Source organism: Candoia aspera, chromosome 2 (assembly GCF_035149785.1).
Source record: "Candoia aspera isolate rCanAsp1 chromosome 2, rCanAsp1.hap2, whole genome shotgun sequence".
In the NCBI taxonomy this organism is placed as follows: Eukaryota; Metazoa; Chordata; class Lepidosauria; order Squamata; family Boidae; genus Candoia; species Candoia aspera.
Window position 1 is genome coordinate 39615605 of NC_086154.1, and position 20925 is coordinate 39636529.

The window sequence follows — 20925 nt, forward strand, 5'->3', positions numbered from 1 at the left end:
CCAACCCTGCTTAGCTTCCAGGTCCAGAGAAGTACTGCCTTCTGCTGAGACATTACATACTGTAGGTAAGATCTGTAATTTGACTCTGTTGGCAGTGGTGAGAGATGCCTCTAATCCCATGCTTCGGTTTTAATTTTAAAATGATACAAGGTAAGATGGTTAGAGAAAGTTGAGTACAAAAATCTACATTCAGAATGGAACCCAAGCTGATGTAAAAGACAAAGTGCTATTAAATTCGAAAATCATATCAGGCTGCTTTGCACTAAAGTGTGATTAGAAACGCATTATCTATTTGTGCTGGGGGGGTTATTTTTTGCAGTTTTTCTTATTCAATTTATGATATTGATCTGAAGGAAAGGACACAACAGGTGGTGGAGATATCTTGCAGAGGTGGAGGAAATTCATATTCTGCTTCAGACAGCAAAATATCTTGGGACCGATAAAGATAATCATGCAAAGTTACAACTTCTAGAAAAAGAATGTGAAACAAGATATTTTGGTGGAAAATCTCAGTCACGCTCTTGGTTTTCATATGCTCTAAATATCTTTATCACTGAAATCTTCAACGAGGGCACATAAATTATTGTCACCTCTCTCAGCAAAATGACATAGAATCATACAATACTTTCAAAATGCTGGAAGGGACTATAAACATAGGCCACCAGATCTAACTGCAAGGTTGATTTGTCCTGCTTATTATATAAGTAATGTGTGTGTCTCCCCAGTAGTATCCCACAAGTAAAATAGCACATCACAACTTTGAGACACATGGGGTGTTCTTAAACCAGAATTTTGAGAAAAAAATAACACCTGGAACAGGTAAGCATGTGCAATGTGTGTTTTCTAACTGAGGCAGTTGATATATTATCAGGATATAATGCATGCATAGATTCCTCTTATGTTGATTTCCAAATTCTAGAAGACTTAAGTCCATCAAGACACACAGTGATCCTCCCTAAATCTTAGTAGAAATAAAGCCCTCTTCAGGTTGAGCTTGATTCTGGTGACTTCAAGGATATCACCATGTACTTTAATTGCCAAATATACAGACTTCAGGTCTGGGTCCAGATAGACACATATATTTTAGTCCAGTACTGACCTCTTGAACCTGGCAATACCGTACACGGGACAGTCCATGCATAGAACAATTTGAATATTGCTATTAGTAAACAGTGTAAAAAATGGAGTCCTACATTATATCAGACATTAAAAGATATTTTGCTATGCAAAGCTAGCAGCAATTCATGTGATAAAGCCATCAGTTTCTCCTCTTACAATTGCTATGACCTGCTGGATTCCAGGCCCCTCCTCATGCAGCAACTGCCTCGTGGGAAAGAACAAAAAAAGCATTTCCTCTTAGGATGTTTGTGTCAACCAAGTCTCCCTTAAAACCAAGAACCCCCAATACTGCATGGTTACTCTATCCCAGTGTTTCCCATGCTGGCTGGGGAATTCTGGGAGTTGAAGTCTACACATCTTAAAATGGTCAAGGCTGAGAAACACTGCTCTATCCCAATGTTGCATCCACTTAATAATGTAATATTAATTACTAGTGCCTGAATTATTCTGCTTCCTATCTTGTCACCCATCCCTTTTCTGTACCATGCCTGAAGACAGGGGCTATCTCTTCCTGTTTCTGGGAGGCTTCTAGGATGGAGGATAGAGTTATATTTAAAATAAATAAACAAGCTCAATGCTGAAATTAAAACTGGAGGGCTGGTTTAGCTACTGCTGTGAAGTCACCTTACAGTAATTATTTTAAGATGGGCATAGCCTAGTGTCTGTAGGTGTTCATTTAGTAGTTCATACCACTTCTAATTTGCAACTATGTATTTAAAAGTCTATATATTACAAACATAACCTGCTAATAAAAATCCAATTAAATATGTGGAATTTAATGACAACCAAGAACTTACAGCAACTTCTTTTTTATTAAAATGGAACAGGAGTATCAAAGCATTTAATATGAACACATGCATCATTCATTAAGTGCTTAATGTGTTGAAAACAGTTTATTTTTAATCACAGTTACTTATGTTCGCAAGGAAAGGTTCACACAGTGAGTTCATATAATGATTAGCATATGAGATAACTTATCACAGTCACACTTCCCTACACATAAGTATATGTCGTAGAGCAATTGTCACAGTCGGAGGAAATCTACCTTGCAGAAGCTATTACAAATACTAAAATCACACTGACTCAGTATTTCAAAGTATCAGGGTATCTCTGTGTAATTGCAATTGCCTTATGGGAAATGGTTATGTGGTTAAGTTCTTCCTATCGGTACTGAAGTTCGGCTGCCAACCGTTCTGTACTCAAGAAGGCAGTGGACATAAAAGAGAAAATGATGCCAGGATTTCTTTCGTCCCCTATAATTTTATTTCTTTTCAATTGTTTTTCCATTTTTCAACTTAGGTTTCCTTACTGAAAAAATAAACTCAGTTTGGGAGGAAGGTGAAAAAAATCTGGAAAATAGTGAATGAAGAAAGGATGTTGTTATAGGATCATGCAAAGGAAAAAAAATGAAGGAAAAAATAGAAACCAAATCTGGAAGTGTAGGTTCATTCAGACAAACTTAAAGAATCAGCTGGATTCAACCTGTATATGCCTCTGAGGTATAGGGGGAAAGCTTATGGTGGCTGATAGGAGGAGGAGGAGAAGGTGGAAAAAGGGGAGAAAGCAGAAAAATTGGGGGAAAATGGGATAGTGAACAGAAAACAAAAAAAATTGAAACATTTACAGTACAATCTTCTCCTCCCAACAAAATACACAAACTGAATTAAACTAGCCACTATGCGATAGGTTGGTATGGAATGGAGTGCCCTGAAGCATGGCTGGTGGTTGAACCTGAACAGGAGTACTCCACACTGTAAGCTATGCTTGTTACCTTAAATTCCCAAACTGACTGAATACTGCAGATCGACCCAATAATATAGTCTAAAGAAAGTCCTTAATTCAACTTTGAGTTTGAGAAATCAAAACTTCTTCAGAATTACAGCTGTGGGTTGTCACTGAGTTTATCACTGGTATATGTCCAAGCACGACTGCCCTCTAGTGAGTCATTCAAAGCTATCCACAGAATAAACACCATCAATGAGGGAATCAAACTGAAATAATTGTCAGTCCTCATTAAGGGGTTCAAGACTATTTCAAATTTAGAACCAAATTGTAAATAATTAATTCTCTAGCAATCTCACATTACCTTTTTAAACAGAAGCCAGTGCAAGTTTGAGAGATAGTTTAGTGTAGTGGTTAGGGCACCAGGCTAGAAAATGGAAGACCATGAGTTCTATTCCTACCTTAGGCATGGAAGGCAGCTGGGTGACCTTGGGCCAGTCACTCTCCCTCAGCCATAGGAAGGAGGCAAGGTCAAACCACTTCTGAAAATGCTGCCAAGGAAACTTCAGGGTTTTGTCCAAGCAGTCACTAGGAGTTAGGACTGGGAGGAGGAGGAGAATTACATTTTCTATGGATCTGAACACGCTGAACCTATACTCTGCTAACTGCAATATATGTTCAGATTGTAGCTCCCCCATTTCCCAATTCTACCCATTTCCCCAAGACTGTAAAAATATGATGTGTGGCAACTCAAGTTACATATTTTCCAACTTGACAAAAAAGACTGAATAAATTACTATCAATGTCATTTCCCAGATCAAGAGGTCCTTCGAACGGTCACTCATGACCTGGTAATCTCCCATATAGACTACTGTAATGTGCTGTACATGGGGCTACCCTTGAAGAATATCTGGAAGCTACAACTGGTCCAGAATGCAGCCGTGTGAGCAATTTTATGTTCCCCAAGGGTGGCACATGTAACACTGTTGCTGTGCGAGCTGCACTGGCTCCCAGTTTGCTTCCGGGTCCAATTCAAGGTGTTGGTTATCTCCTTTAAAGCCCTACATGGCGTGGGACCAGGTCACCTGAGGGACCATCTCATCCCTATCACATCGGCCTGTCCCACCCAGTCATGAACAGAGGGCATGTTACAGACCCCATCAGTAAGAGAATTCCATCTGGTGGGGTCCAGGAAGTGGGCCTTCTCTGCAATAGCTCCCACCCTCTGGAACATCCTTCCCCCAGAGGTGAGACAGGCCCCCTCTCTCCTGGGCTTCTGCAAAAAACTTGGAGCAGGAAGGGGAACAGCTGTTCACGGGGATGGCTAGCACCCTAGAAGGCCCTCACTCGCAGACTGAGATACAACTTTTAGCCATCGAGATTTTATCATATTTTATATTATTATTTATTGTATTATATTTATTGTATTAATAAAGATATTGAATTTTAACTTTGTCTTGTTGTAAACTGCCCAGAGTCCCTCCTTTGGGGGGAGACGGGCAGTGATAAATTTGATAAATTTATTTATTGATAGAGAAATAAATAAATAAATAAAATAAAATATGCTAAAACAAAAGCCAGATAGGCAAAAGTGTACCAAACCCAATGGCTGGTTTCACGCCAAACATTAAGTTGTAAGGCATTTTGTTTTGGCGTGGCCAATGAGTCCCTCTGGCTCCTGTGGTTCTAAGACATTATTTATAGCTCGGTATTATTCTGAACCAGCCACTGTATCTTGTTCCACAAACCATAGTTAAAACAATCAATGGCATGTGCCCTGTTCCAACTAAGCAATGGCCAGGCAGAATTACAAAAGGAAGTTCTTTATTAACAACCAACTATTTACAACAGAAGAGAGTCCTTATTAGATTAGACAGTACAGTTCAATCAAGTCCACCCAGGCCGTGGAGGAAAACAAGGCAAGGCTGCAAGATCAGGAGTAGAAGGAGTTTGTGGCAACTCAGCAAGGCAGGACTTGGCTAACCCTCTCATCGAAGCAGCAAGACTGGGTGTGGCTCGAGCGCGTGGCAAGGAGGAAGCTTGAGGTTTGACTGCAGGACACGGCACGAAGGCAAGGCTAGGCTTGGCGATGGAGGCAGGGCAAGGCTCTGCTGGGGTGACAAGACAAGGCTCGGAACTGGAGACAAGGCTGAACTCGGCTGGAACGGCAAGAGGAGACTTAGGACTAGAAGCAAGGCTGTACTTGGCTGGAACAGCAAGAGGAGGCTCAGCTAGGGTGCTAGGACAAGGCTTGACTGAGGAGGCAAGACAGGACTCGGCTGGAACAGAGTGCAAGGGAGGGAGGGAGGTGGAAGGGGTGGCTCTGATTCCATGCTGGCTAAAGGCAAGGCTCCGCGTTCTGGCAAGGACTCTTCTGCAGAAGCTGTTAGCTCAGTGGATCGGTTGTCTCTGGTAGTTTGCTCTTTGTGCTGGTGCCTTTTTATATAACGCTTTTCACGCCATTTCTCTTCTGTAGCCAATTGGGCTGCCTTTTGCTTGGCACGCTTCTCATCTCTCCTCTCTCAAGCGCTGATTGGAGGATTCAAACCTCCCTCCGGATTCTGCCCAATCAACATCTCCGAATTTTCCCGCCCTGCTGAGTCACTCCTGGTTTCTATTTCCCCAATTCCTTCCAGGTAAGTTTTGTTTTTCCCTTCTGGCTCAGCATAAGTTTCGATTTCAGAGTCAGACTCAGACTCAGACCTTACAGTATGGCAAGGTATGAGAAACCAGCCAGCATGGTAACCTTTGCAGGGGGAAAAAAAAACAGAAGAACACTAATGAAAGGGGTTAAACAGCCAAAACATTACTGAAGCAACATGACATACATGCATCAGTCACAACTACTGAAGGGATCATTCTAAATCCTTTTTATAAGATACTGAGTTGCCTTGGTGGAAACAGGTTCCCAGCTCTCACTCCTGCCTCTCTTTCCCACTCCAGAACAGCCTATTGTCTCCTTTGGATCCTGGCAATCTCTCTTCATCACAATATTTTCTGGATCTAGGATTAAAACGTTATCCATTTCATAGTAAGTTGTTTTTTGTAGAGGAGTACAGAGATAGCCTCGAAGAAGGTATCAGCAGCCATTAGGAAGAGATGAACTTAGCCCTGAATTTTGGTTATAATATACAGATGGATCAGTGGGAAAATATGGGGTTAAAAGGGTTGAAATTTACCTTGTGCTAATATCTGAAAAAGAATGTTTACAAAATGATTTATCATTGGTACATGTTGCCAGAGAAACTATCAAGAATGTATAAAGGCACTTCAAATGTATGTTGGAAATATGAACAACATGAAGGGATGTTTTATCATGCTTGGTGGACATGTGAAAAAGCTAAAAATGTTTGGATTCAAATACATACTTTGATACAGAGGATATTAAAGATCAATCGTCAGTTGAAGCCAGAACTTTTCCTTTTAGGATTAATGGATAAACAGTTAAAAAAAAAGCCATGGAAGATGGTTTCAATATATGATTACTGCGGCAAGATTACTATATGCACACACATGGAAATATTCAACACTACCCACTATGGAGGAATGGTTGGTGAAGTTGACAAATTTTGCTGAAATGGATAAATTGACTACTTTGATTAGAAAAAAGATACTACTGTATCTACATTTATTGGTGACTGGAAGCCTCTTATGGACTTTTGAATAAAAATGAAAAAATAAACTTGTGATTTATGGTTTTGATGATTAGACAGGGCAGATTATAGAAAGAACAGTAATATGATGTATTGTTAGAAAGAGGTTAAAATATATTGTACATATAACTGCTGTGAAGAATATTGGAAGCTACTCCCTTATGTATTTCTTCTCTTTCTTTTCTATTTTTCTTTAACCTTCTTTCTTTCCTTGCACTTTGTTTTTTTTTCTTTGATTTCCTTCCTTTCCCCTTTTCTTTCTTACTTTATATTAGTTTGTGTTAGTTTTTAATCTTCTTGTTTAAAAGCTTTAATAAAAAAATTATATATTAAAAAATGAAATATGAACTTAGCCCAGAGAGGGAGGCGTTAAGAAGAAACTCAAGACTGCTTCTCCTTGACTGTCTTTCATATAAGAGGGAGGGAGAGAGAAAGAAAAGAATCAGGCTTTCATGATTCTGATATTATACCTATAACAGTGTTTCTCAACCTTGGCAACTTTAAGATGCGTGGACGTCACCTCACAGAATTCCCCAGCCAGCTAATTCCCCAGCTAGGGAATTCTGGGGGTTGAAGTCCATGCATCTTAAAGTTGCCAAAGTTGAGAAACACTGCCCTACAATAATAAAGTTCCAGTACTTCATGTTGTGTTATTTCCTGACCTGGCCTGCCTTGAATGATTGATACTTTTTGCATACATGTATTGTCATACCATTACAATACATTATAATTTTATAAGAAATTGTTTATTATAATTTCATTAATTTGTTACGAAGTGTCAGGAAAATATACTGACACCAACAGGAGTGATATTTCCTTCAAAAGCCCTCCATGTCCAGACCTTCTAAATCAGCCATTTATTTTACCAGATACCAACACTGACTTCCAAATGAGTTAACAGCCCAAATCTGGAGGCAACACTATTGGACAGTAGTGGAGTTCATCAAAACTCAAACAGCCAAACCTTTCCCAGAAATGAGTTATTTTCTCTAATACCCTGTAGACAGAAAAGCCACTTGAGTAAAATGCTCCAGGAGACATTTAGTGAACAATACTTTTTAAAAACTAGTTTTACAATGTAATAATCTGCTCATATGTAGAACTAGAGAGGAATACATGGCTGAATTCTTTCCTGTTCTGTGCATATAAAATTGACCCAGCCACTGGACAGGCATCTGACCCAAACAGCAGCCTTGTAGAGGTGCCGTCCGGGGTATCATTAGTCATTTTACTTGTCTTTCTTAATAGTCTCCAAAGGAACCGAACATGCTTCCCACCCTCTCCAGATAGGTGTAAGTGCAATGTAAACTTCAGCCTTAAGCCAGTACAGCTGCGTATGAAATAGAATTTTAGACAATTTAAACATGCAAAAAAGAAAGTAATTTTGTATATAGTCTAATTTTGTCTGATGTCTCAATGTTGTCTTCTCTATAATGTGGCATTCCCTAAGTTCGTGAAAGAGATCGTCTGATACATACACACATACATACATACAGTATATACTGTATACATATACAGGTATACTGTATATATAAAATTCTATTTGGCTCCCTGGCAGCTATGCAGGACTCTAACCACTTAATTACCATTTCTGAGATAAGAAAGGTTTTCTCTGGGCTATCTAGATTATGTCATTTATTTACTGTTCAATAAAATATAATGCAATTTTATAAATATATACAGAGATAAGAGAGAGAGAACAGTTTTAATCTCTTTTTATCTATTATTTTTTATATTCAATTTTTATATGTTGTTGTTTATTCGTTTAGTCGCTTCCGACTCTTCGTGACTTCATGGACCAGCCCACGCCAGAGCTTCCTGTCAGTCGTCAACACCCCCAGCTCCCCCAGGGACGAGTCCGTCACCTCTAGAATATCATCCATCCATCTTGCCCTTGGTCGGCCCCTCTTCCTTTTGCCTTCCACTCTCCCTAGCATCAGCATCTTCTCCAGGGTGTCCTGTCTTCTCATGATGTGGCCAAAGTATTTCAGTTTTGCCTTTAATATCATTCCCTCAAGTGAGCAGTCTGGCTTTATTTCCTGGAGGATGGACTGGTTGGATCTTCTTGCAGTCCAAGGCACTCTCAGAATTTTCCTCCAACACCACAGTTCAAAAGCATCGATCTTCCTTCGCTCAGCCTTCCTTATGGTCCAGCTCTCGCAGCCATATGTTACTACAGGGAACACCATTGCTTTAACTATGCGGACCTTTGTTGTCAGTGTGATGTCTCTGCTCTTAACTATTTTATCCAGATTTGTCATTGCTCTTCTCCCAAGAATTAAGCGTCTTCTGATTTCCTGACTGCAGTCAGCATCTGCAGTAATCTTTGCACCTAGGAATACAAAGTCTTTCACTGCTTCTACATTTTCTCCCTCTATTTGCCAGTTATCAATCAAGCTGGTTGCCATAATCTTGGTTTTTTTGAGGTTTAGCTGCAAACCAGCTTTTGCACTTTCTTCTTTCACCTTCATCATAAGGCTCCTCAGTTCCTCTTCACTTTCAGCCATCAAAGTGGTATCATCTGCATATCTGAGATTGTTAATGTTTCTTCCAGAGATTTTAACTCCAGCCTTGGATTCCTCAAGGCCAGCTTGTCGCATGATGTGTTCTGCATACAAGTTGAATAGGTAGGGTGAGAGTATACAGCCCTGCCGTACTCCTTTCCCAATCTTAAACCAGTCTGTTGTTCCGTGGTCTGTTCTTACTGTTGCTACTTGGTCGTTATACAGATTCTTCAGGAGGCATACAAGATGACTTGGTATCCCCATACCACTAAGAACTTGCCACAATTTGTTATGGTCCACACAGTCAAAGGCTTTAGAATAGTCAATAAAACAGAAATAGATGTTTTTCTGAAACTCCCTGGCTTTTTCCATTATCCAGCGGATATTGGCAATTTGATCTCTAGTTCCTCTGCCTTTTCTAAACCCAGCTTGTACGTCTGGCAATTCTCGCTCCATGAACTGCTGAAGTCTACCTTGCAGGATCTTGAGCATTACCTTACTGGGATGTGAAATGAGTGCCACTGTTCGATAGTTTGAACATTCTTTAGTGTTTCCCTTTTTTGGTATGGGGATATAAGTTGATTTTTTCCAGTCTGATGGCCATTCTTGTGTTTTCCAAATTTGCTGGCATATAGCATGCATTACCTTGACAGCATCATCTTGCAAGATTTTGAACAGTTCAGCTGGGATGCCGTCGTCTCCTGTTGCCTTGTTATTAGCAATGCTTCTTAAGGCCCACTCAACCTCACTCTTCAGGATGTCTGGCTCTAGCTCACCGACCACACTGTCAAAGCTATCCCCGATATTGTTATCCTTCCTATACAGGTTTTCTGTATATTCTTGCCACCTTTTCTTGATCTCTTCTTCTTCTGTTAGGTCCTTGCCATCTTTGTTTTTGATCATACCCATTTTTGCCTGGAATTTACCTCCAATGTTTCTAATTTTCTGGAAGAGGTCTCTTGTCCTTCCTATTCTATTGTCTTCTTCCACTTCCGCGCATTGGTTGTTTAAAAATAATTCCTTATCTCTTCTGGCTAACCTCTGGAATTTTGCATTTAATTGGGCATATCTCCCCCTATCACTGTTGCCTTTTGCTTTCCTTCTTTCTTGGGCTACTTCTAGTGTCTCAGCAGACAGCCATTTTGCCTTCTTGGTTTTCTCTTTCTTTGGGATGTATTTTGTTGCCGCCTCCTGAACAATGCTGCCAACTTCTGTCCAGAGTTCTTCCGGGACCCTATCTACTAAGTCCAGTCCCTTAAATCTATTCTTCACCTCCACTGCATATTCCTTAGGAATATTAGTGAGCTCATATCTAGCTGATCTGTGGGTCTTCCCTAATCTCTTGAGTCTGATCCTAAATTGTGCAAGAAGAAGTTCGTGATCTGAACTACAGTCAGCTCCAGGCCTTGTTTTTACCGACTGTACAGATGTCCGCCACCTTTGGCTGCAAAGGATGTAATCAATCTGATTTCGGTGTTGTCCATCTGGTGAAGTCCATGTATAAAGCCGTCTCTTAGGTTGTTGGAAGAGAGTGTTTGTTATGCAGAGTGAATTGTCTTGGCAAAATTCTATCAGCCTGTGTCCTGCTTCGTTTTGTTCTCCCAGGCCATACTTACCTGTAATTCGAGGTGTCATTTGACTGCCCACCTTAGCATTCCAGTCTCCTGTGATGAAAATAACATCTCTTTTAGGCGTGTTGTCCAGTAGGTGCTGCAGATCCTCATAGAACTGCTCTACCTCAGCTTCTTCAGCATTTGTGGTTGGGGCGTATATTTGGATCACTGTGATGTTAGATGGCTTGCCCTGAATTCGAATTGAGATCATTCTATCATTTTTTGGGTTGTATCCAAGCACTGCTTTAGCCACTTTACTATTAATTATGAAGGCTACTCCATTTCTTCTGTGGTCCTCTTGTCCACAGTAGTAGATCTGGTGGTCATTTGATGTGAAGTGGCCCATTCCAGTCCATTTCAGTTCACTGACGCCCAGAATGTCTATCTTTAATCTTGACATCTCACCAATAACCACATCCAATTTGCCCTGGCTCATAGATCTTATATTCCAGGTTCCAATGGTGTGTTGATCCTTAGAACATCGGATTCGCCGTTCACCACCAGCACCGTCGGCCGCTAGCCGTCCTTTCGGCTTTGAGCTAGCTGCGTCATCACGTCTGGGGCTAGTTGAGCTCATCCTCTGTTCCTCCCCAGTAGCATTTTGACCATCTTCCGACCTGGGGGTCTCACCTTCCGATGGTATACCGACATATCTCTGGTTGTACTGATCCATTTAGTTTTCACGGCAAGAATACTGGGGTGGGTTGCCATTACCTTCCCCAGGGATCGCATTTAGTCTGACCTCTCTGTCATGACCTTCCCGTCTTGGGTGGCCCTTCACGGTTTAGCTCATGGCATCATTGAGGTGCTCAAGCTCCAGCACCACGACAAGGTAACGATCCTTTGCTGAAGGAACATTCTTTAGTGTTCCCCTTTTTTGGTATGGGAATATAAGTTGATTTTTTCCAATCTGATGGCCATTCTTGTGTTTTCCAAATTTGCTGGCATATAGCATGCATTACCTTGACAGCATCATCTTGCAAGATTTTGAACAGTTCAGCTGGGATGCTGTTGTCTCCTGCTGCCTTGTTATTAGCAATGCTTCTTAAGGCCCATTCAACCTCACTCTTCAGGATGTCTAGCTCTAGCTCACTGACCACACCATCAAAGCTATCCCCGATATTGTTATCCTTCCTATACAGGTCTTCTGTGTATTCTTGTCACCTTTTCTTGATCTCTTCTTCTTCTGTTAGGTCCTTGCCATCTTTGTTTTTGATCATATCCATTTTTGCCTGGAATTTACCTCCAATGTTTCTAATTTTCTGGAAGAGGTCTCTTGTCCTTCCTATTCTATTCTCTTCTTCCACTTCTGTGCATTGTTTGTTTAAAAATAATTCCTTATCTCTTCTGGCTAACCTCTGGAATTTTGCATTTAATTGGGCATATCTCCCCCTATCACTGTTACCTTTTGCTTTCCTTCTTTCTTGGGCTACTTCTAGTGTCTCAGCAGACAGCCATTTTGCCTTCTTGGTTTTCTCTTTCTTTGGGATGTATTTTGTTGCCACCTCCTGGACAATGTTGCGAACTTCTGTCCATAGTTCTTCCGGGACCCTACCTACTAAGTCCAGTCCCTTAAATTTATTCTTCACCTCCACTGCATATTCCTTAGGAATATTAGTGAGCTCATATCTAGCTGATCTGTGGGTCTTCCCTAATCTCTTTAGTCTGATCCTAAATTATGCAAAAGAAGTTCGTGATCAGAACTACAGTCAGCTCCAGGTCTTGTTTTTACCGACTGTATAGATGTCCGCCACCTTTGGCTGCAAAGGATGTAGTCAATCTGATTTCGGTGTTGTCCATCTGGGGAAGTCCATGTATAAAGCCATCTCTTAGGTTGTTGGAAGAGAGTGTTTGTTATGCAGAGTGAGTTGTCTTGGCAAAATTCTATCAGCCTATGTCCTGCTTTGTTTTGTTCTCCCAGGCCATGCTTACCTGTAATTCCAGGTGTCATTTGACTGCCCACCTTAGCATTCCAGTCTCCTGTGATGAAAATAACATCTCTTTTAGGCGTCGTGTCCAGTAGGTGCTGCAGATCCTCATAGAACTGGTCTACTTCAGCTTCTTCAGCATCTGTGGTTGGGGCGTATATTTGGATCATTGTGATATTAGATGGCTTGCCCTGAATTCGAATTGAGATCATTCTATCATTTTTTGGATTGTATTCAAGCACTGCTTTAACCACTTTACTATTAATTATGAAGGCTACTCCATTTCTTCTGTGATCCTCTTGTCCACAGTAGTAGATCTGGTGGTCATTTGATGTGAAGTGGCCCATTCCAGTCCATTTCAGTTCACTGACGCCCAGAATGTCTATCTTTAATCTTGACATCTCACCAATAACCACATCCAATTTGCCCTGGCTCATAGATCTTACATTCCAGGTTCCAATGGTGTGTTGATCCTTAGAACATCAGATTCGCCGTTCACCACCAGCACCGTCGGCCACTAGCCGTCCTTTCGGCTTTGAGCTAGCTGCGTCATCACATCTGGGGCTAGTTGAACTCATCCTCTGTTCCTCCCCAGTAGCATTTTGACCATCTTCCGACCTGGGGGTCTCATCTTCCGATGGTATACTGACATATCTCTGGTTGTACTGATCCATTTAGTTTTCATGGCAAGAATACTGGGGTGGGTTGCCATTACCTTCCCCAGGGATCGCATTTACTCTGACCTCTCTGTCATGACCTTCCCGTCTTGGGTGGCCCTTCACGGTTTAGCTCATGGCATCATTGAGGTGCTCAAGCTCCAGCACCATGACAAGGTAACGATCCTTTGCTGAAGGGAAAACTGTATACAAATAAATTAAACAAATAACCTAGATTAAGTTTTGTCTATGCAAGCACAGAAGTTATGAGAGTTAACTTTTCTCTCTTTCCCTTGAGGAATCTTTTTATTTTTACCCTTCTCTGGGTAGAGGACCATACAGTAATTTCAGGCGCAGGAGGGTTCCCTGAAGAGAGGAAGGCAGGCAGGCCTCAGCCTTCCTGGCCATCTGCTGAGCTGGATTCTAACCTCTTTTGTTTGGACCATCACCACCAACTGCTCTGCAGAAAGAACCCTAGAAGCGTCTTTGTTTATTTAAAAATAATAGTTATTGCATTTTTAAATTAGAATTGTAGGTGCTGATTGTAAACTGATTTTGGAAGATTCTTATACCCAAAGGTGGAATTGAAGCAATTGTGAAGGATAAGTTTCCCCTTCCCCAGTATAGTTCAATAGCTGTGATGCTACCACCAAAGATACTCTTCCTGCATCCACACACCTATCTCTAGTTTGCTAATTCCTAAGCATAAAACACCTTCCTCACCTTGAAGCCTGTCAGATGTCTCACGCCAATAGCCATAATTCCCAACCAGTGGAGTCCCCAACCATGCTGGCTGGAGATTTTGTGGGTACCAGGATAAGGTTTTCTATACCATTGAAAATGATTATATTTACTACTGTTCTGTGTCTGCTTTCAACATTGTAATTTATTTTATTTTCAATTTTATTTCACCTTTCATCTTCCATTGTAAATCATCTAAAAACCATGTCTGCTTTTTTAAAAAAACATATAATTTGATTGTGTTTGTGTTTTACTTATTAGATATCAGTACTTGGACATAAATAAAATATTAAGCCTGAGAGAAAGAAAAGATGCTGATCCAGGGAAAAAGCCCTAGCCCTTGGCTGGACTGTTACTTGCAGTTTGAAAGCAGAGACATAATGGGATGCAAAGAAATGAAAATCAGCCTTCCAGTTTGCTTCTTTATTAGTGTATATTTGTGTTATCTATTGGTGTTTGCTACTAATAAAGTACAATCAAATGACAATATAATTTGCAGACAGCCCATCAGTGCTTCAGTATGTATCCGTTGGAGAAAAATTCCTGAGTTCCCTCAGAACTATTCTTCCTTCTCAGTCTCCAAAGTGACAAGGTTCAGGTCTGCCTGCTACTCAGTCAGGACACAATATATTAAGAGTCTCCAGTCTGGTCAAGCACACAAAGAACATGTTTGGCAACGTTTCCTTGAGCAAGCCTCAGGAACAAGGTCAAGCAAGCTTACACAGATGGTTCCTATACAAGAAAACAGAGAAAGGAACTGCATTGGCTATGACAAGCATCTAGTCAGTTTCACCCATTCCTGTGCTACTAAGAGAACCAGGAAGTCTTCTCTTTGTGGTTATTGCAGTTAGTGCTTAGCTTCTGAGGAATTCTTCTATCTGTAAGAGCAGCAGCTTGTGCTTGGTCCTGATGTTAGCCACATCCTGGCATCTGCAGGAATACCTTATCCTTCTGCCTGTGAATAAGTGATTTCCTTGTTTACAGGGAAAATGGAGTTAGTATATCTAAATAGAATTCTGTCCCAGGTGTGACCCTATGTATCCAGCTTCTACAATGCACACTGTAGGGGGAACTGACAATTACCAAACCTGTGAACATTTTGCAGAGCTCTACATATGAATTCATATTTAATAAGCCTTCTCTTCCAACTTGCCTATTGGAGATGTAGTAATTTACAACTTATTTTAAGTGTTGCCCAAGATTTTTTTTCATAGGGAAAATAACTCGGTACCGTCCATCTAAATCTGGTTTCACAGCTGGCACCCATTAGTGTCATTTTTATAGGAGTTTATCTCACTTCGTGCCAAAGACTGCCACTTCTGATGGCTAATATGAAAGGAATATAAAAAAAACCCGTTCTATGTTGCACACTGTAATTAGGAAAAGAGGATTAATTTTAAGGATGTTTGAAAATGATGAGTTAGACTAGGAAAAGATCTTTGATTTGTCCCTGATCAATAGCAATGATATCGCAGTCCTAAATACCCAGTTCTTAAGTAGCCATAAGTTCTGCTAAAACACGTGCGACTTCTTTCTAAGAATGTACATATAAAACTTCAGCAAAGGATCGTTACCTTGTCGTGGTGCTGGAGCTTGAGCACCTCGATGCCATGAGCTAAACCGTGAAGGGCCACCCAAGACGGGAAGGTCATGACAGAGAGGTCAGACTAAATGTGATCCCTGGGGAAGGTAATGGCAACCCACCTCAGTATTCTTGCCGTGAAAACTAAATGGATCAGTACAACCAGAGATATGTCGGTATACCATCGGAAGATGAGACCCCCAGGTCGGAAGATGGTCAAAATGCTACTGGGGAGGAACAGAGGATGAGCTCAACTAGCCCCAGACGTGATGACGCAGCTAGCTCAAAGCCGAAAGGACGGCTAGCGGCCGACGGTGCTGGTGGTGAACGGCGAATCCGATGTTCTAAGGATCAACACACCATTGGAACCTGGAATGTAAGATCTATGAGCCAGGGCAAATTGGATGTGGTTATTGGTGAGATGTCAAGATTAAAGATAGACATTCTGGGCGTCAGTGAACTGAAATGGACTGGAATGGGCCACTTCACATCAAATGACCACCAGATCTACTACTGCGGACAAGAGGACCACAGAAGAAATGGAGTAGCCTTCATAATTAATAGTAAAGTGGCTAAAGCAGTGCTTGGATACAACCCAAAAAATGATAGAATGATCTCAATTCGAATTCAGGGCAAGCCATCTAACATCACAGTGATCCAAATATACGCCCCAACCACAAATGCTGAAGAAGCTGAGGTAGAGCAGTTCTATGAGGATCTGCAGCACCTACTGGACAACACGCCTAAAAGAGATGTTATTTTCATCACAGGAGACTGGAATGCTAAGGTGGGCAGTCAAATGACACCTCGAATTACAGGTAAGTATGGCCTGGGAGAACAAAACGAAGCAGGACACAGGCTGATAGAATTTTGCCAAGACAATTCACTCTGCATAACAAACACTCTCTTCCAACAACCTAAGAGACGGCTTTATACATGGACTTCACCAGATGGACAACACCGAAATCAGATTGATTACATCCTTTGCAGCCAAAGGTGGCGGACATCTGTACAGTCGGTAAAAACAAGGCCTGGAGCTGACTGTAGTTCAGATCACGAACTTCTTCTTGCACAATTTAGGATCAGACTCAAGAGATTAGGGAAGACCCACAGATCAGCTAGATATGAGCTCACTAATATTCCTAAGGAATATGCAGTGGAGGTGAAGAATAGATTTAAGGGACTGGACTTAGTAGATAGGGTCCCGGAAGAACTCTGGACAGAAGTTGGCAGCATTGTTCAGGAGGCGGCAACAAAATACATCCCAAAGAAAGAGAAAACCAAGAAGGCAAAATGGCTGTCTGCTGAGACACTAGAAGTAGCCCAAGAAAGAAGGAAAGCAAAAGGCAACAGTGATAGGGGGAGATATGCCCAATTAAATGCAAAATTCCAGAGGTTAGCCAGAAGAGATAAGGAATTATTTTTAAACAAGCAATGCGCGGAAGTGGAAGAAGACAATAGAATAGGAAGGACAAGAGACCTCTTCCAGAAAATTAGAAACATTGGAAGTAAATTCCAGGCAAAAATGGGTATGATCAAAAACAAAGATGGCAAGGACCTAACAGAAGAAGAAGAGATCAAGAAAAGGTGGCAAGAATATACAGAAGACCTGTATAGGAAGGATAACAATATCGGGGATAGCTTTGACGGGGTGGTCAGTGAGCTAGAGCCAGACATCCTGAAGAGTGAGGTTGAGTGGGCCTTAAGAAGCATTGCTAATAACAAGGCAACAGGAGACGACGGCATCCCAGCTGAACTATTCAAAATCTTGCAAGATGATGCTGTCAAGGTAATGCATGCTATATGCCAGCAAATTTGGAAAACACAAGAATGGCCATCAGACTGGAAAAAATCAACTTATATCCCCATACCAAAAAAGGGAAACACTAAAGAATGTTCAAACTATCGAACAGTGGCACTCATTTCACATCCCAGTAAGGTAATGCTCAAGATCCTGCAAGGTAGACTTCAGCAGTTCATGGAGCGAGAATTGCCAGATGTACAAGCTGGGTTTAGAAAAGGCAGAGGAACTAGAGACCAAATTGCCAATATCCGCTGGATAATGGAAAAAGCCAGGGAGTTTCAGAAAAACATCTATTTCTGTTTTATTGACTATTCTAAAGCCTTTGACTGTGTGGACCATAACAAATTGTGGCAAGTTCTTAGTGGTCTGGGGATACCAAGTCATCTTGTATGCCTCCTGAAGAATCTGTATAACGACCAAGTAGCAACAGTAAGAACAGACCACGGAACAACAGACTGGTTTAAGATTGGGAAAGGAGTACGGCAGGGCTGTATCCTCTCACCCTACCTATTCAACTTGTACGCAGAACACATCATGCGACAAGCTGGCCTTGAGGAATCCAAGGCTGGAGTTAAAATCTCTGGAAGAAACATTAACAATCTCAGATATGCAGATGATACCACTTTGATGGCTGAAAGCGAAGAGGAACTGAGGAGCCTTATGATGAAGGTGAAAGAAGAAAGTGCAAAAGCTGGTTTGCAGCTAAACCTCAAAAAAACCAAGATTATGGCAACCAGCTTGATTGATAACTGGCAAATAGAGGGAGAAAATGTAGAAGCAGTGAAAGACTTTGTATTCCTAGGTGCAAAGATTACTGCAGATGCTGACTGCAGTCAGGAAATCAGAAGACGCTTAATCCTTGGAAGAAGAGCAATGACCAATCTCGATAAAATAGTTAAGAGCAGAGACATCACACTGACAACAAAGGTCCGCATAGTTAAAGCAATGGTGTTCCCCGTAGTAACATATGGTTGCGAGAGCTGGACCATAAGGAAGGCTGAGCGAAGGAAGATCGATGCTTTTGAACTGTGGTGTTGGAGGAAAATTCTGAGAGTGCCTTGGACTGCCAGAAGATCAAACCAGTCTATCCTCCAGGAAATAAAGCCAGACTGCTCACTTGAGGGAATGATATTAAAGGCCAAACTGAAATACTTTGGCCACATAATGACAAGACAGGACACCCTGGAGAAGATGCTGATGCTAGGGAGAGTGGAAGGCAAAAGGAAGAGGGGCCGACCAAGGGCAAGGTGGATGGATGATATTCTAGAGGTGACGGACTCGTCCCTGAGGAAGCTGGGGGTGTTGACGACCGACAGGAAGCTCTGGCGTGGGCTGGTCCATGAAGTCACGAAGAGTCGGAAGCGACTAAACGAATAAACAACAACAAAGAATGTTCAAACTATCGAACAGTGGCACTCATTTCACATGCCAGTAAGGTAATGCTCAAGATCCTGCAAGGTAGACTTCAGCAATTCATGGAGCGAGAATTGCCAGATGTACAAGCTGGGTTTAGAAAAGGCAGAGGAACTAGGGACCAAATTGCCAATATCCACTGGATAATGGAAAAAGCCAGGGAGTTTCAGAAAAACATCTATTTCTCTTTTATTGACTATTCTAAAGCCTTTGACTGTGTGGACCATAACATACTATGGCAAGTTCTTAGTGGTATGGGGATACCAAGTCATCTTGTCTGCCTCCTGAAGAATCTGTATAACGACCAAGTAGCAACAGTAAGAACAGACCATGGAACAACGGACTGGTTTAAGATTGGGAAAGGAGTACGGCAGGGCTGTATCCTCTCACCCTACCTATTCAACTTGTATGCAGAACACATCATGCGACAAGCTGGGCTTGAGGAATCCAAGGCTGGGTTTAAAATCTCTGGAAGAAACATTGACAATCTCAGATACGCAGATGATACCACTTTGATGGCTGAAAGCAAAGAGGAACTGAGGAGCCTTATGATGAAGGTGAAAGAAGAAAGTGCAAAAGCTGGCTTGCAGCTAAACCTCAAAAAAAAACCAAGATTATGGCAACCAGCTTGATTGATAACTGGCAAATAGAGGGAGAAAATGTAGAAGCAGTGAAAGACTTTGTATTTCTAGGTGCGAAGATTACTGCAGATGCTGACTGCAGTCAGGAAATCAGAAGACGCTTAATTCTTGGGAGAAGAGCAATGACCAATCTCGATAAAATAGTTAAGAGCAGAGACATCACACTGACAACAAAGGTCCGCATAGTTAAAGCAATGGTGTTCCCCGTAGTAACATATGGCTGCGAGAGCTGGACCACAAGGAAGGCTGAGAGAAGGAAGAGAGATGCTTTTGAACTGTGGTGTTGGAGGAAAATTCTGAGAGTGCCTTGGACTGCAAGAAGATCAAACCAGTCCATCCTCCAGGAAATAAAGCCAGACTGCTCACTTGAGGGAATGATATTAAAGGCAAAACTGAAATACTTTGGCCACATAATGAGAAGACAGGACACCCTGGAGAAGATGCTGATGCTAGGGAGAGTGGAGGGCAAAAGGAAGAGGGGCAGACCAAGGGCAAGATGGATGGATGATATTCTAGAGGTGACACACTCGTCCCTGGGGGAGCTGGGGGTGGTGATGACCGACAGGAAGCTCTGGCGTGGGCTGGTCCATGAAGTCACGAAGAGTCAGAAGCGACTAAACGAATAAACAACAACAACATACAGTTTTCCATTACTTTTTATTTTGCTGCTATATATTTTCTGTATTTGAAAATGGGAGATAACTAGCTTAGAAATAAATACATCAAATTTTTCTTAGCTCCATTTAGTCATCTGTAAGCTTGGGCAGTGAATCAAACCACAAGTTCTCTTAGTCATGGTAATTATGAAAACATACAGACAAATGCATCATAATTTTTCCGTCTGTGGATCTTGCCACTGAGAGAGGAAAAAAGCAGGAACAGACTTGGGACGCTACTGTGGTCTTGTGCAATACACTAGATCAGTGTTTCTCAAGCACAGCAACTTTAAGATCTGTGGACTTCAATTCCCAGAATTCCCCAGCCAGCTGGGAAGTTCTGGGAGTTGAAGTCCACACATCTTAAAGTTGCCGAAGTTGAGAAACATTGAACTAGGTTAAAATGTCGCTTCCTCATTTGTGGTTCAGTGTATAATGTGAACCCAGCCCTTAGAGAACAGCAAAACCATGAAACCTACGAAACCCACTCATTTTGTTTGCTGCCACCTACCGGTCATCCCGATTCTTTCAACCCAGCCAGTCTAAGCCTGGTCCATTTCACCTAAGGATGCTTCCTTTTAAGGAAACGTTTTAATTTTCCTTTAAAAGGTGGGGGGAAGCCACTAAGTGTCCTTACTAAGGGGCCACTGCCCTAGTAAAAATGGCCCGGATGCTGCTGCTGCTGCTGCTGCTGCTGCTGCTGCTGCTGCTGCTGCTGCAGCTGCAACCGAGGGAAAGAGCCCAGCCTTCCTTTCGGCCAGCAGCAAGGAACAAGCCCAGTCCAGCTGCAACAGACGCCAGACCCGTACCCCGCCCTGGCGAAATCCTCGCGCTGGATTTCTATGGCAACGCAGACTCCCCATGGCATGGAGATGGAACCGCCCACCAAGCGG